We start from the raw sequence: 18,392 nt of genomic DNA, 5'->3' as shown, positions 1-18,392 counted from the left end.
AGAAACGAGAGCTTTAAATGATACACTGGACCAGATGGATTTCACAGATATCTACAGAACTTTACATCCAAACTCAACTGAATACACATTCTTCTCAAGCGCACATGGAACTTTCTCCAGAATAGACCACATATTGGGTCACAAATCGGGTCTGAACCGATACCAAAAGATTGGGATTGTCCCCTGCATATTCTCGGACCATAATGCCTTGAAATTAGAACTAAATCACAACAAGAAGTTTGGAAGGACCTCAAACACATGGAGGTTAAGGACCATCCTGCTAAAAGATAAAAGGGTCAACCAGGAAATTAAGGAAGAATTAAAAAGATTCATGGAAACTAATGAGAATGAAGATACAACTGTTCAAAATCTTTGGGATGCAGCAAAAGCAGTCCTAAGGGGGAAATACATCGCAATACAAGCATCCATTCAAAAACTGGAAAGAACTCAAATACAAAAGCTAACCTTACACATAAAGGAGCTAGAGAAAAAACAGCAAATAGATCCTACACCCAAGAGAAGAAGGGAGTTAATAAAGATTCGAGCAGAACTTAACGAAATCGAGACCAGAAGAACTGTGGAACAGATCAACAGAACCAGGAGTTGGTTCTTTGAAAGAATTAATAAGATAGATAAACCATTAGCCAGCCTTATTAAAAAGAAGAGAGAGAAGACTCAAATTAATAAAATCATGAATGAGAAAGGAGAGATCACTACCAACACCAAGGAAATACAAACGATTTTAAAAACATATTATGAACAGCTATACGCCAATAAATTAGGCAATCTAGAAGAAATGGACGCATTCCTGGAAAGCCACAAACTACCAAAACTGGAACAGGAAGAAATAGAAAACCTGAACAGGCCAATAACCAGGGAGGAAATTGAAGCAGTCATCAAAAACCTCCCAAGACACAAGAGTCCAGGGCCAGATGGCTTCCCAGGAGAATTTTATCAAACGTTTAAAGAAGAAATCATACCTATTCTCCTAAAGCTGTTTGGAAAGATAGAAAGAGATGGAGTACTTCCAAATTCATTCTATGAAGCCAGCATCACCTTAATTCCAAAGCCAGACAAAGACCCCGCCAAAAAGGAGAATTACAGACCAATATCCCTGATGAACATGGATGCAAAAATTCTCAACAAGATACTGGCCAATAGGATCCAACAGTACATTAAGAAAATTATTCACCATGACCAAGTAGGATTTATCCCTGGGACACAAGGCTGGTTCAACACCCGTAAAACAATCAATGTGATTCATCATATCAGCAAGAGAAAAACCAAGAACCATATGATCCTCTCATTGGATGCAGAGAAAGCATTTGACAAAATACAGCATCCATTCCTGATTAAAACTCTTCAGAGTGTAGGGATAGAGGGAACATTCCTCGACATCTTAAAAGCCATCTATGAAAAGCCCACAGCAAATATCATTCTCAATGGGGAAGCACTGGGAGCCTTTCCCCTAAGATCAGGAACAAGACAGGGATGTCCACTCTCACCACTGCTATTCAACATAGTACTGGAAGTCCTAGCCTCAGCAATCAGACAACAAAAAGACATTAAAGGCATTCAAATTGGCAAAGAAGAAGTCAAACTCTCTCTCTTCGCCGATGACATGATACTCTACATAGAAAACCCAAAAGTCTCCACCCCAAGATTGCTAGAACTCATACAGCAATTCGGTAGCGTGGCAGGATACAAAATCAATGCCCAGAAGTCAGTGGCATTTCTATACACTAACAATGAGACTGAAGAAAGAGAAATTAAGGAGTCAATCCCATTTACAATTGCACCCAAAAGCATAAGATACCTAGGAATAAACCTCACCAAAGATGTAAAGGATCTATACCCTCAAAACTATAGAACACTTCTGAAAGAAATTGAGGAAGACACAAAGAGATGGAAAAATATTCCATGCTCATGGATTGGCAGAATTAATATTGTGAAAATGTCAATGTTACCCAGGGCAATATACACGTTTAATGCAATCCCTATCAAAATACCATGGACTTTCTTCAGAGAGTTAGAACAAATTATTTTAAGATTTGTGTGGAATCAGAAAAGACCCCGAATAGCCAGGGGAATTTTAAAAAAGAAAACCATATCTGGGGGCATCACAATGCCAGATTTCAGGTTGTACTACAAAGCTGTGGTCATCAAGACAGTGTGGTACTGGCACAAAAACAGACACATAGATCAGTGGAACAGAATAGAGAATCCAGAAGTGGACCCTGAACTTTATGGGCAACTAATATTCGATAAAGGAGGAAAGACTATCCATTGGAAGAAAGACAGTCTCTTCAATAAATGGTGCTGGGAAAATTGGACATCCACATGCAGAAGAATGAAACTAGACCACGCTCTTTCACCATACACAAAGATAAACTCAAAATGGATGAAAGATCTAAATGTGAGACAAGATTCCATCAAAATCCTAGAGAAGAACACAGGCAACACCCTTTTTGAACTCGGCCATAGTAACTTCTTGCAAGATACATCCACAAAGGCAAAAGAAACAAAAGCAAAAATGAACTATTGGGACTTCATCAAGATAAGAAGCTTTTGCACAGCAAAGGATACAGTCAACAAAACTCAAAGACAACCTACAGAATGGGAGAAGATATTTGCAAATGACATATCAGATAAAGGGCTAGTTTCCAAGATCTATAAAGAACTTATTAAACTCAACACCAAAGAAACAAACAATCCAATCATGAAATGGGCAAAAGACATGAACAGAAATCTCACAGAGGAAGACATAGACATGGCCAACATGCATATGAGAAAATGCTCTGCATCACTTGCCATCAGGGAAATACAAATCAAAACTACAATGAGATACCACCTCACACCAGTGAGAATGGGGAAAATTAACAAGGCAGGAAACAACAAATGTTGGAGAGGATGCGGAGAAAAGGGAACCCTCCTACACTGTTGGTGGGAATGTGAACTGGTGCAGCCACTCTGGAAAACTGTGTGGAGGTTCCTCAAACAGTTAAAAATAGACCTGCCCTACGACCCAGCAATTGCACTGTTGGGGATTTACCCCAAAGATACAAATGCAATGAAACGCCGGGACACCTGCACCCCGATGTTTCTAGCAGCAATGGCCACTATAGCCAAACTGTGGAAGGAGCCTCGGTGTCCAACGAAAGATGAATGGATAAAGAAGATGTGGTTTATGTATACAATGGAATATTACTCAGCTATTAGAAATGACAAATACCCACCATTTGCTTCAACGTGGATGGAACTGGAGGGTATTATGCTGAGTGAAGTAAGTCAGTCGGAGAAGGACAAACATTATATGTTCTCATTCATTTGGGGAATATAAATAATAGTGAAAGGGAAAATAAGGGAAGGGAGAAGAAATGTGTGGGAAATATCAGAAAGGGAGACAGAACGTAAAGACTGCTAACTCTGGGAAACGAACTAGGGGTGGTAGAAGGGGAGGAGGGCGGGGGGTGGGAGTGAATGGGTGACGGGCACTGGGTGTTATTCTGTATGTTAGTAAATTGAACACCAATAAAAAAAAAAAAACAAAAAAAAACAAAAAAAAACAAAAAAAAAAACAAAAAAAAAAAACAAAAAAAAAAAAAAAAAAAAAAAAGAAACAAGCTGCCAAAATTGTGTCTTTTATTGCCACCCACTCTCTTCTTCATAGGCAGAGGAAGGGCTGTTAGTAGGACATGAGGTTGCAAGCATCATGGGTAAAGACAAAGACAATGTAATTATGGTTGCAGGGCCAAGGAGTCCAGTAATCTGAAATAAATGGAGCCAGCAATAAGGATCTTATCATTCAATACAAAACTTTGTATAGACTAGCAGCCTGAGAAGTCTAATTTCTGGATGAGTGGTTTCTGGAATTAAAGGTAAAAGTGCATTTCATATGCTGAGTCACTCTTCTTTTTTGTACCTTGATCCCCATTTTCCACTATGTTTCCCTTACACTCTACCCTGACCTCAACTGCTCTAAGGAAAAAAATTTATAGGATTAGGGCAGTGGACATCCTGTCTCCAGGGATAGCCAATGGCCAAGTGCGCTCTTTCAACTATGTTGTGTGACTTCAGAGACGGTAAAGACTCAAAGTTTTATGGATCTGTTAGTTAAATAGTGTCATCTAGTCACCATCTTAATGATGGCAGGAGGAATTGCCCAATTTCAAATATGTGCTTCGAGAGAAGTTTACAGTGGAAAAGAGAAATTAAAATAATCTCATAAAAAATAAAATAAAATAAAATAATCTGATAGAGGAAGCCATTTAGGTTGATTCTTCCTCACCTAAATGTATCCAAGGAACTAATGTGTTCTGTGCTTGTGCTTTCCTATGCAAGTGTCAGAAGGAATTCTCCCCAAGAGAAAAAGCTAAAAATAGAGAAATGTTATTGTAACAAATTCCCTGGCCTTTGCCACCAGTGGATAGGTAAAAATTTTGTGGAAGTTCCTCTACATTTAGAAGTTCAAAGCTTACATTGATGATATCCTTTTGATTGACAAGTCAAAAGCATGAATCTCAACAACTGTGACAACAGTGTTACCAAACATCTACTAATGGATGGCCTATAAATCTCCACACACACGCACACACACACGCACACACACACACACACACACACACACAAAGGCAATTAGCCAAAAAAAAGTTTCTTGGAGTCATTTGAGTACATACGCAACACTCGTACTTCTTATGGTCCAGTAAACACTGCTATTCAGCCACAACCACTTAAAAGTAAATCCAACATTATATTGAATTCTTGGTGTTGGAGACATCATATGCCTCACTTGGGCATTCTATCTATTCTGGTTCTTTGTTTCAGCTAACACTCAAAGCAGCATCCTTTGAGTGAAGCACAAATGAGTGGGCTGCAATAGAATCTGTCTAGTAGGCTATGATATGATGTCTACCTTTGAGACCCAACGATCCTAATGCCCCCCTTTAACCACGAGCCTCTGAGAGTGATGATATATATCTGATTGGAGCCTCTGGCAAAGGGAGGCAGCTTCCACTTAGAGGTGTCCCTTGGGATTTTTAATTTGTTGCCTCCCAGACACAGCTATCAAGTCAACCTCTTTTCAAAAACAGCTATTAGTTTACTACTGGCTTCAAGTTGAATCTATATATCTGATCCGTGGAAACCTGTGACTCCTGGCCTGATATTTCATTTTTGAAGTGGGTCAACAGGGACTAAATGACTAAGAAGACTCAACTGTCAAGTCAAAATAGTAAATAAGAATATAGCCCACCTGACCCAACAGTACTTTAACTTTGTTTTAAAGAAAATAACACATACTAACTCACAGGTGGTTAGTAGGAGTATAAATTGGTGCAGTCTTAGGACATTTATTTGGCAATACCTATCAATTTAAAATGAAGATGAAAAGGCATCTCTATTTTCATGCAGTGTGTATATTGAAATGTTATAACCTAATAACAATAAATGATTTAAATATTTGTCAAAAAAAAAAAAAGGAACAGCTTTACCTCTGGAGCAAACTTTATTCCCCACTCCACCCACTGAAGCAAAGACAGTGGCTCATTGGGGCTTTCAATTCACAAAGGTTCCTCTAAATGCCTGAACTATTTCCTTGATATTTCAGCTGAGCTGAAACCCAATGATGTCTACTAGGCTGCTGCAGTTCAGCAAGCTAATGCAAGCTATTCAGAACTGAAAATAGACATGCTTGTTTTGCTCAGTGGGAATAACTCAAGACTTTTCTCAAAGCACAATCCAATAGTCACATCAATGAACCCTTTTATATTTTATTGACTCGAAGTGTTGACAATGGCTTAGCTATTTGGTCCATCACTTGGAATACTAGGGACTGGTAGACTAAAACAATCCTTCTGGGGCCATGAATGATTGAAAAAAATCATGGTTGTTGATTGAAATGTCTGGAATACTAATGTACATGCCCAATGGTATTTACTGACAAGACACACCAAAATCAAGCTGCTCGTTGAACCCACACCACTCAAATTGCCACTTTTTCTGCCAGGATCCATCCTCATACCAGACATGGAGCTATATCCACTGTAATAGGTTAGACGCAAAATATGAACTATGTTTCTGCTACAGAGGATACAATTGCATTGCCAGAATTGTGGCTCCAGCCCAAATTTGATCCATATCACTTTGAGAAAAGGGACATTGCATAAGCCGTTGTCCTTGGTCTCTTCTAGTAAGACTGACAAAATCAGACCTCAAGCCTATTCTTGGGCTATTGGTGGTACTTCACACTGACTAAGATGGCTTTACCAAATTTTAGGCAGGTTTTATTCTGCCTTTCCTGAACTTCTTACCCAGGCCTTTACTGATTCCAGATGGCCTAATCACAGAAGTCCCTCCTTTCCATTGCTTACAGTTTTTACTTTAAAACTAGCAAGTTAAAATCAATCAATCAATCAATCAATCAATCTAACAAGTTTGTGGGCAGCCCGGGTGGCTCAGTGGTTTAGCGCTGCCTTCAGCGCAGCCTTTGGCCCAGGGCGTGATCCTGGAGACCAGGAATGGAGTCCCATGTCAGGCTCCCTGAATGGAGCCTGCTCCTCCCTCTGCCTGTGTTTCTGCCTCTCTCTCTTTCTCTGTGTCTCTCATGAATAAATAAATAAAATCTTAAAAAAAATAAAACTAACAAGTTTGTGCATTATTTCTCAGCCTCTTTGAGATGCAATTAAAAAAAAAAAAGACTCATCAGTATTATCAGCAAAGACAAGACTTTTTCAAGGATTTAGGAACCATCGTTTTGAAATGTAACCATCAAGGAACATACCTCCCTATCTCCAAATCTCTTTGGGAAAGTAGGAGCTTAACTTCTGTGAACACCTAGATCCAAGTTGTAAAATTACCTACTATCATGAAGATAAAAGAAAGTTTACTTTTTGTTTGGGTTAGGCCAGTTAGTTAACACAAATGGCCTATTTCTCAAAAATTCTCCTGCTATTTGTTTTTCTTGAGTTGAAGTTAACCACGTTCTGACCTCTCCCTACTATTAAAATAGACTTGAATGAAGTATTCCTTGCCTGTTTGTCTTTTGCTTTTTTTTTTTTTTTTCCTTTGGTAGCACTATTGACACTTTTTCAGTTAAGATGCAGGGAATACTCCAGTTTGATCAACTGACTATAGCCACACCCTGGGAACAAGCTACCTTTTGTTTGGCTTGCCAAACATTTTTAGTCTGACAGTGGTGAGAAAAAGCTACTCAACAATGGACTGATAATTAATTCAATGGACCTTCCCAGTTTCTTATCATCTACAGTCCTCTGATACTATTTAACATCAGAATGGTTACCTCAAACATTTCTTCAAAAAATTTCCAACTTTACCTCATTCACTTCCTTCTAGTTCATTCATATTAGTAAGGTAATTTGGTCACTGAATGTGACTACTTCCAGAAAAGGATCATCATCTCTTCGAGGCCACTTCCTAGGTAATGATTAATGTAAAAAGGGTAAGTTTTATGTAGACCATTTTAAAAATTCAGAATTCTACCCTGGCTGTTTCTGGGTATGATACTTCTCCTCCCCAATCCCACTACTTCCAGAAGCAATCCTAGGCTGGTCTAATTAGGGAAATCTCCAAGGGGCAGATAGCCACGAAGGCTCAGGAATTCAAACTTACAACTTGTTTTACCATCAGGATTCTCTTGTTACATAGATGTGATCCTACATCATAAAGAAAATGACCTCTTGGTTTGGAATGCTGCTTGCTAAATCCTCCTACAGTAGTTCTTGTGAGCCAAAATGGGGATCTGTAGATTCTCTGTGCATCTTATAAAAATGCCCTTATCCCATTCCTACTTGACCTCTCTGAATAAAAGGATTGGGGGCAAATAGGGGTGATTGAAAAAAAGGTAGATAATTAATGGAATAGTTTGGTAGTGGAGGGAGAGCAATATCTCTGTCACTTGGAGAAAGAACACATCAGATTCTAGAAGACAAGGGAGAAAAAAAATAATGATCTTTATCTTTTGAAGAGCTTCTGGAGCCTTCCTCTTGAATGAAAACGCCCTATTGTGGCTCTCCCAAACTATGGCAAATCCATTAATTTAACTGACTGCTGGGTCTGCTTTTAGCTATCAGACAATTTGACTATGATATGATTTAGTCCTCTTACCCATACCAGGAAGACTATAACTGCAGTGGGTGGCACCAGCACCTTCCATTCCAAAAACTTGTTGACACCTATAGCAATCTCTTAGTGGGATGGACAAATGGCATCCAACTGGTGGTGTGAAAAAAAAACAGAACAGGATGGACTGACATAATAAAGACTACATATGGAAAACTCAGAACTTACATCATAATCAATAGTGAAAAACTGAAATATTTTTCTCTAAAATCAAAACAAGGCAAAGATAATCACATGTGTAACTTCTGTTTAACACAGTACTGAAGGTTCTAGCCAGAGCAATTGGACAAGAAAAAGAAATAAAAAGCATCCGAATCATAAAAGAAGAAGTAAAATTATTTCTGTTGGCAAATGGCATGAACTTATATGTAGAAAATCATAAAAAGGACTAATAAAATAATTCAGTAAAGTTATAAGACACAAAATCAACATACAAAAATCAATTGTGTTTCTATACATGAACAATAAACTATGTTTGCAGCACATATATCTGATAAGGAATTAATATCCAAAATATAAAATGAACTCATATAACTCAACAGCAGAAAAAAAAAAAAGTTAAATGGGCAAAGGACTTGAACAGATACTCTTCCAAAGAAGATATCCAAATGGTCAACAGGTACATGGAAAGGTGCTCACATCACTAATTATCAGGAAAGTACAAATCAAAACCACAGTGAGGGGGGCTTGGGCGTCTCATTCAGTTAAGCATCTGCCTTCAGCTCAGTTCATGATTCCAGGGTCTAGGGATTGAGCCCCACATCAGGCTCTCTGCTCAGCTTCTCTCTCTCCCTCTGCCCGCCACTCTGCCTGTTCGTGCTTTCTCTCTCTCTCTCTCTCTGTCAAATTAATAAATAAAACTTTTTAAAAAATACAGTGAAATACCACCTCAAACCTGTTAAGGCAATTATAGAAATAAAATAACAAGTGTTAGAGAGGATGTAAAAAAAAAAAAAAAGAAACCCTTTTGTATTATTGGTGGGAATGTAAAAAAAATGGTGTAGCTACTATAAAAAATAGTATGTAGATTTCTCAGAAAATTAAAAATAGAGTTAGCATGTAACCCAGAAATATATATATACAAAATAATTGAAGTCAGGATCTTGAAGAGATATTTTCACTCTTGCAATGTTATTCATTATAGCCAGGATAAGGAAACAACCTAAATCTCCACTGACAGATGAATGGATAAAGAAAATATGGTATATACGTACAATGGAATATTATTCAGCTTTAAAAAGGCAGGAAATCCTTGCCATATGGGACAACATAAATGAGCCTAGAGGAAATTATGCTAAGTGAAATGAACAACTCACAGAAGGACAAATATAGCATGATTCCACTAATATGATATATCTAAAACAGTTCATGTATCTTAGAATCAGAAGTAGAATGGTGATTGCTAGGGCTTAGATGAGGAAGGAAATGGGGAGTTGCTGTTAAATGGGTATAAAGTTTCAGTCATTCAAGATTAATAATTGCTAGTGAACTGCCCTACAATATTGTGTCTATAGTTAATAATAATTTAATTTTTTTAAAAGATTATTTATTTATTTATTTATTCATGAGAATACACAGAGAGGAGAGAGAGAGAGAGGCAGAGACAGGCAGAGGGAGAAGCAGGCTCCATGCAGGGAGTCTGACGTGGGACTGGATTCCGGGTCTCCAGGATCACGCCCTGAGCTGCAGGTGGCGCTACACCGCTGAGCCACCGGGGCTGCCCAATAATACTTTATTATACACTTAAAATTTTTCAGGAGGAAAAAAAAAATTTTTTTTCAGGAGGATGGGTCTCACATTAAGTGTCCTTGCCACATTAAAAAAAGTTTAATGTTATACTATAATATTAATCATCTATAGGATTATCATCACCGTGTTTCAAGATATATTTTTGTTATTTTTGCACATTATAAGAAGGCAACTAGTGAAGTAATGATAAACAATGAAGAATATATATTAATATATATAATCTATATATCAAGATTATATTAATCTTAATATGGTAAGATATTATATATCTTAAATATATATAAATTTAAGATTTTGTATTTATTTATTTATTTGAAAGAGAAAGAGCACAAGCAGGGGGAGTAGGAGAGAGAGAAGCAGGTGCTCCACTGATCAGGGAGCCCAAAGCGGGACTGGATCCCAGGATCCTGGGATCATGACCTGCGCTGAAGGCAGACACTTAACTGACTGAGCCACCCAGCTGCCCCTCGAAGATTATACTGAACCCCTTGTAATCCCTAATGTTGTTTTCAAGGTCTTCCTTCATTCACAGTTATCTTTGAGGTTGAAGTCATTGTAAAAACAATTAAGTGATCTCACTCATTCCACACAGTCTGGCTTTTATCTGTTCTAAATATGACTATGAAACATAATAGTTCATTGGGAAAAACTTAACACTATTTGGTGAGTAAATGGGATGTGTTCTGTGCAAAAATATCAGGGAAATAAAAAGGAAAGGCTAGCAAAAGAAGTTATGTATGATAGTTGAGAACAGGAAATATTATTAAAATTCATTTATTCATTCCTTCTTTCATTGAACAAATGTTAGTAGAGCCTTGCTATTTGCCTAGTGCTATTCTAGGTAATGGGGAAAAGCAGTGAACTCAATAGGCAAAGTCTGTGCCTTTTTGGAATATACATTCTTATTTGGAGAGAATCAACAAACAAATACATGATGATGAGTAAAGCAATTTTAAGGGTAAACAATGTCAAAGACAAGATTGCATTTGAGCAGAGAATGAAAGAAAATGAGGGAATTTAACCAGGTAAATATATGAGGAATGAATACTTGCATCTTCAGAACTTTCTGAAATTGTTCTGTATATCTAATATTTTGACCTATCTCTGTATCACTTTGATGAAAGTTAAATGGTTTATATAAGGACAATCACTGTTTTGATCAATATTTAAATTTTCACCAATTGAATCTACTTTGGCTAATATTCTTTCTCTGAGATTACAGTCAAACTGAAGACGAACGGTCCCAACATGGAAGTGAACAGGTCAGCTTCTGGCGTTAGTTTTCTAGTCTAGCTTCAAGCAATCTAGCAAATCAGAGCATTTGTGAATTAATGACCTCACATAATGATTGCATGATAAAGAGAAAAAAATTAAGATTTGTAGGAAATAACTGTTCTTTAGAAAAATCGATCTTATGTAATTTACAGCACTTATATATGATGTCAGATATTTCGCAAGGGAATTTTTAAAATACTGCTTACCTCAGTTGGTAGAGCATGCAACCCTTGATCTCAGGGTTGTGAGTTCAAGGCCCACACTGGGAGTAGAGCTAAAAAGAAAAAAGAAAGAAAGGAAAGAAAGGAAAGAAAGAAAGAAAGAGAAAGAAAGAAAGAAAGAAAGAAAGAAAGAAAGAAAGAAAGAAAGAAAGAAAGAAAGAAAGAAAATAGAAAGAAAGAAAGAAAGAAAGAAAGAAAGAAAGAAAGAAAGAAAGAAAGAAAGAAAGAAAAAGGAAGGAAAGAAAGAAAGGAAGGAGAAAGGGTTTTTTAAAAATAAATAAAGATACTACCTACTTTTTTAAGACATTTTTTCACTATGATTAATAACAGAAACATATAAAAAATACCATATTGTTCAGCAATTGAATATCACATTTTTATAGGGAGAAGAAAATGACATGATTCTCAAGAGAGATTGCAACCCTGTTCAAAATCTCATTTTATATGCTTAATTGCTTTTATAACACTTAACAAATTACAGAAATCTTTCTCATTAATTACAACTTGAATTCTTATAAAATTCAGTTAGTATATATCATAATTATGTTGATGGCTCCCTCCTCCATTTTACATAAAAGAAATCAAATTAATTCTTTCCCGGTATGTATCAATGCTAACTTGCTAAGTGGTCGTCGGCTGTGTATTTGTGGTCTTTATGTTAGTTTTTGACCTGTAAGTGTTTTTAGCTGATTTGTTTTTGTTGCTTTGCACTCCATTTCAGCATATAGTATTCTCCATAAAAATTCCAGTAAAACTGCACCTGAGTCGGTATTCCCAACTTTCATTTTTAAGAAGAAAATGTGTTAAGAAGCGTCAGACATTTGAGAACATATTCCTCACCATATATAGTTGATGGTATAATAGTCTAGTCCTATCCTAAAATTGTCCCATTGTGAGGTCAGGCTGATGAGTTCACTTCATGTGAATTTTTTAAGGCAACTTAACATGTTTCTGGCAATCTGTTAATTCTGCCATCATATGCACAGCTATAATGTTACTTCCATTTTCTCATGTCCTAATCCCTACCTTGTAACTTATGACGGAAAGGCCAAGGTTTAAGGGCAGCCATTCATTATATCAATGTAAATTTAATCAAACATATTGAAGTTGCTGACAGGTGGCAGGTCATCAATAAAAATAACTGCTTCTGACAATACCAAGCAGCTCTTTTATGACATTTTGTTCTAGCCAATTTTTACTTACCATTCTGTCATTTATAGAATAGTTTCTCCTAGGAGTAATGAATATGGATGCCCCATTTTCAATGCCATTTTACTTATCAGAATTCTACTTCTTCATTCGTTTACAATACGATTTGTGGGTCCTTTGCTTTTATTAGGAACTTCCTTTTGAGTCACTAGACAAACATGTGTAAAGTAAGTAGTCCTATTGATCAACAACAAATAACATTTGAGGAAAGAAAAGTATCAAACACATAAAATGATTGTAGCTCACCCAAATGACTTGTGTTTCTAAAACAGAAAACAAAACTATTGATTAAAGTGCTGGGAAATTTAACACTAATGTACACACAGTACGATGTGAATAAATCAGAAATGCATCATTTTTCCATTTATGAAACATTGTCAATCTTGTAAACAGAGATGATCTTGACACAGAAAATAAGGAGGTGAGGGGCATCTGGGTGGTACAGTGGGTTAAGCATCCGACTCTTGGTTTCAGCTCAGGCTGTGATTTCAGGGTTGTGATCTCATAACCATGGGATCAAGCCTTGTGTGGACTCTGTGCTCAGCGTATAGTCTGCTTGAGATTCTCTCTCCTTCTCACCTGCCACTCCTGCTCCTGTGCTCTCTCTCTGAAATAAATAAATCTTCTTTAAAAAAAAGTGAAATAAAGAGGTGAAATCTCCATCTCCTTTGGGACAGGCAAAGAAACAATAATCCCAGTTATACTTGGCACAAGTAAAGAGAAGAAAGTTTGTATCTTTCAATAAGACATCAACCATAAAAGAATTTCCTCATCTATCCATAATTGGGGTCACAAACTTATTTCCATAAAATCATATTTAATAGAATTTGATAGCATAATTGTTGAGTAAATAAATCCATTAATAGAATTTGATAGCATAATTGTTGAGTAAATAAATCCATTTCCTTAAAATAATGTTGGTTCATCCTTTTTGGCTTTGTTTAGTTTCCTTAACCCGACATAATTCTCACAATCCCATGAGCCTGTGAGTGTTCACAGGCTATGAAAATGATATGTGTGACTGGCTCCAATTCATTACCACCATTGAGAAAACAATGGGAATAATAAGCGCTACTAAAATTATGATAGTAAGGTCTGCTTTGCAGAAGACAGCATCTAAGGATTTGCCCATCCGAGACACCATGCTTATGTTGCCAATGGTGCCTTCCCTATCTTCTATGATTCAAGTCAGGTACACTCAGTTGTCAATCAAGTTCATGCGAGGTACATTCTAAACTGAGACAAGCCCTGAAAAATAAGCCACTCAAATCCAGACATGAAAATGTCTGTAAAGACAGTGGCCCAAACTGTGACACTTCAAGGGATTTGAGAGGACATTTGGTGAAAATTATGAGTTTATTAGGTGTGTGGCCTTTGGCATGTCACAAATGTTCTTGGTCTCAGTACTTCAACTACAAATTATAGATAATATTCCTACCATGCACATATTATCTCAAGAATGACATAATGTTTTAAATGCCTCTTACTTGAGACATAATATCCAGTGACTAGCACCTACCATTGTTGTCACTTTTTTTTCATTCTTTTTGTTCATAATATCTTTGAAAGAATTTACTATGAAGGCCTTTTATCCTATAATGCACCTCTTCCATCAAAAGAGATTGCATTCTCCCACGGGTGGGATCGTTATTTTCCAAAAAAGGAAAGATAAACTACAGAAATAAATCCTCTGGCCTAAACAATTAGAATAGAATCACATTCAAAACATCATTCTCAAGATATATAATATTTGAAATCAGGTAATTCCACAAACTCTGATTTCCTAGACATCTTTTATAAATGTAAAAACATAGGCTTTCTTCTTCTAAGTTTTATATCCTATCACTAATCTCTTTACTTTTCTTTTACAAAAATTTACCATTTCTTTAAAAACTTTTTATTGGGATCCCTGGGTGGCGCAGCGGTTTAGCGCCTGCCTTTGGCCCAGGGCGCGATCCTGGAGACCCGGGATCGAATCCCACATCGGGCTCCCGGTGCATGGAGCCTGCTTCTCCCTCTGCCTATGTCTCTGCCTCTCTCTCTATCTCTGTGTGACTATCATAAATAAATAAAAATTTAAAAAAATAAAATAAAAATAAAATAAAAACTTTTTATTGATCCTTCTAGAACTACTACATCTTCAAAATTTCCATGGAACATTACTGACTCTTACCTAGCTAAATCTTGCATCCTCTTGCTTAGACCTCTGTTTCTGCAAAGGTCATTTTCAACGTATCAGAGCATCCGATGTCCTGCAGATACAGAAAAGGACTTTAGGATTCTGAGCCTTCCAGTTTCCTTCCAAGCCTGTGTTATCTTATCTAACTTTCACTATTTTACATCAAAGCTATTAAGTTATACAACTATTCATCTGCTTCATCTCTGCTCTAGTGAACTCCCAGTCACTCTCCCAGCCCTCTGCAAACCATTTATTAATGACTGCACCACCTGGGGATCCCTGGGTGGCTCAGCGGTTTAGCACCTGCCTTTGGCCCAGGGCGTGATCCTGTCGATCCGGGACCCACGTCGGGCTCCCTGCATGGAGCCTGCTTCTCCCTCTGCCTGTGTCTCTGCCTCTCTCTCTCTCTCTATCATGAATAAATAAAATCTTAAAAAAAAAAAATGACTGCACCACCTTTTGATTTTCCTCTCTATTTCTTTTACCCCTTACCTGAATGATTTCTCTAACTGTGTAGATTTCCTATCCATCACTCAAGTAGACTCAAGGTTTATATGCTTCCAAAGAATGACCACTCTTATTCTTTTTTTTTAAATAAATTAATTTTTATTGGTGTTCAATTTACCAACATACAGAATAACACCCAGTGCTCATCCCATCAAGTGCCCCCCTCAGTGCCCGTCACCCAATCACCCCCACCCCCCACCCTCCTCCCCTTCCGCCACCCCTAGTTCATTTCCCCGAGTTAGGAGTCTTTTTCTTCGCCCTTCCCTTATATTCCCTTTCACTGTTATTTATATTCCCCAAATGAATGAGAACATACAATGCTTGTCCTTCTCCGATTGACTTACTTCACTCAGCATAATACCCTCCAGTTCCATCCATGTTGAAGCAAATGGTCGGTATTTGTCATTTCTAATGGCTGAGTAATATTCCATTGTATACATAAACCACATCTTCTTTATCCATTCATCTTTCTATGGACACCGAGGCTCCTTCCACAGTTTGGCTATCGTGGCCATTGCTGCCATAAACATCGGGGTGCAGGTGTCCCGGCGTTTCATTGCATCTGAATCTTTGGGGTAAATCCCCAACAGTGCAATTGCTGGGTCGTAGGGCAGGTCTATTTTTAATTCTTTGAGGAACCTCCACACAGTTTTCCAGAGTGGCTGCACCAGTTCACATTCCCACCAACAGTGTAAGAGGGTTCCCTTTTCTCCGCATCCTCTCCAACATTTGTGGTTTCCTGCCTTGTTAATTTTCCCCATTCTCACTGGTGTGAGGTGGTATCTCATTGTGGTTTTGATTTGTATTTCCCTGATGGCAAGTGATGCAGAGCATTTTCTCATGTGCATGTTGGCCATGTCTATGTCTTCCTCTGTGATATTTCTCTTCATGTCTTTGGCCCATTTCATGATTGGATTGTTTGTTTCTTTGCTGTTGAGTTTAAGAAGTTCTTTATAGATCTTAGAAACTATCCCTTTATCTGATACGTCATTTGCAAATATCTTCTCCCATTCTGTAGGTTGTCTTTGAGTTTTGTTGACTGTATCCTTCGCTGTGCAAAAAGCTTCTTATCTTGATGAAGTCCTAATAGTTCATTTTTGCTTTTGTTTCTTTTGCCTTCGTGGATGTATCTTGCAAGAAGTTACTGTGGCCGAGTTCAAAAAGGGTGTTGCCTGTGTTCTTCTCTAGGATTTTGATGGAATCTTGTCTCACATTTAGATCTTTCATCCATTTTGAGTTTATCTTTGTGTATGGTGAAAGAGAGTGGTCTAGTTTCATTCTTCTGCATGTGGATGTCCAATTTTCCCAGCACCATTTATTGAAGAGACTGTCTTTCTTCCAATGAATAGTCTTTCCTCCTTTATCGAATATTAGTTGACCATAAAGTTCAGGGTCCACTTCTGGGTTCTCTACTCTGTTCCATTGATCTATGTGTCTGTTTTTGTGCCAGTACCACACTGTCTTGATGACCACAGCTTTGTAGTACAACCTGAAATCTGGCATTGTGATGCCCCCAGATATGGTTTTCTTTTTTAAAATTCCCAGGCTATTCGGGATCTTTTCTGATTCCACACAAATCTTAAAATAATTTTGTTCTAACTCTCTGAAGAAAGTCCATGGTATTTTGATAGGGATTGCATTAAACGTGTAAATTGCCCTGGGTAACATTGACATTTTCACAATATTAATTCTGCCAATCCATGAGCATGGAATATTTTTCCATCTCTTTGTGTCTTCCTCCATTTCTTTCAGAAGTGTTCTATAGTTTTGAGGGTATAGATCCTTTACATCTTTGGTTAGGTCTATTCCTAGGTATCTTATGCTTTTGGGTGCCATTGTAAATGGGATTGACTCCTTAATTTCTCTTTCTTCAGTCTCATTGTTCATGTATAGAAATGCCATTGATTTTGGGGCATTGATTTTGTATCCTGCCATGCTACCAAATTGCTGTATGAGTTCTAGCAATCTTGGGGTGGAGGTTTTTGGGTTTTCTATGTAGAGTATCACGTAATTGGCAAAGAGGGAGAGTTTGACTTCTTCTTTGCCAATGTGAATGCCTTTAATGTCTTTTTGTTGTCTGATTGCTGAGGCTAGGACTTCCAGGACTATGTTGAATAGTAGTGGTGAGAGTGGACATCCCTGTCGTGTTCCTGATCTTAGGGGAATGGCTCCCAGTGCTTCCCCATTGAGAAGGATATTTGCTGTGGGCTTTTCGTAGATGGCTTTTAAGATGTCGAGGAAAGTTGCCTCTATCGCTACACTCTGAAGAGTTTTGATCAGGAATGGATGCTGTATTTTGTCAAATGCTTTCTCTGCATCTAATGAGAGGATCATATGGTTCTTGGTTTTTCTCTTGCTGATATGATGAATCACATTGATTGTTTTACGAGTATTGAACCAGCCTTGTGTCCCGGGGATAAATCCTACTTGGTCATGGTGAATAGTTTTCTTAATGTACTGTTGGATCCTATTGGCCAGTATCTTGTTGAGAATTTTTGCATCCATGTTCATCAGGGATATTGGTCTTTAATTCTCCTTTTTGGTGGGGTTTTTGTCTGGTTTTGGAATTAAGGTGATGCTGGCCTCATAGAACGAATTTGGAAGTACTCCATCTCTTTCTATCTTTCCAAACAGCTTTAGGAGAATAGGTATGGTTTCTTCTTTAAACGTTTGATAGAATTCCCCTGGGAAGCCATCTGGCCCCGGACTCTTGTGTCTTGGGAGGTTTTTGATGACTGCTTCAATTTCCTCCCTGGTTATCAGGTTTTCTATTTCTTCCTGTTCCAGTTTTGGTAGTTTGTGGTTTTCCAGGAATGCATCCATTTCTTCTAAATTGCCTAATTTATTGGCGTATAGTTGTTCATAATATGTTTTTAAAATCGTTTGTATTTCCTTGGTGTTGGTAGTGATCTCTCCTTTCTCATTCATGATTTTATTAATTTGAGTCTTCTCTCTCTTCTTTTTATTAAGGTTGGCTAATGGTTTATCTATCTTATTAATTCTTTCAAACAACCAACTCCTGGTTCTGTTGATCTGTTCCACAGTTCTTCTGGTCTCGATTTGGTTGAGTTCTGCTCGAATTTTATTAACTCTTTTCTTCTGCTGGGTGTAGGATC

At 37.6% G+C, this 18,392-nt stretch overlaps 1 long non-coding RNA gene across 2 annotated transcripts in view; it reads right to left on the bottom strand.

The window, feature by feature from the left end:
• LOC140640984 (uncharacterized) overlaps window positions 1-8,238 on the bottom strand; it is a 57,932-nt gene extending 49,694 nt beyond the window's left edge. Inside the window, exons 1-3 of one of the 2 annotated variants that reach the window (XR_012037562.1) lie at window positions 8,122-8,238; window positions 7,332-7,431; window positions 3,634-3,768 (exon numbers count right to left, since the gene is read on the bottom strand). This is a non-coding gene — a long non-coding RNA (uncharacterized lncRNA). Of the gene's footprint in view, window positions 1-3,633; window positions 3,769-7,331; window positions 7,432-8,121 lie in introns of those variants that run through there. The other variant, XR_012037563.1, reaches the window with a different exon arrangement.
• Between the last annotated feature and the right edge of the window lie 10,154 nt (window positions 8,239-18,392).

This window comes from Canis lupus, chromosome 10 (genome assembly GCF_048164855.1).
Source record: "Canis lupus baileyi chromosome 10, mCanLup2.hap1, whole genome shotgun sequence".
NCBI classification, from domain to species: domain Eukaryota; kingdom Metazoa; phylum Chordata; class Mammalia; order Carnivora; family Canidae; genus Canis; species Canis lupus.
Note: the sequence above shows the minus strand (reverse complement) of the source record. Positions and strands in the feature narration are given on the sequence as shown.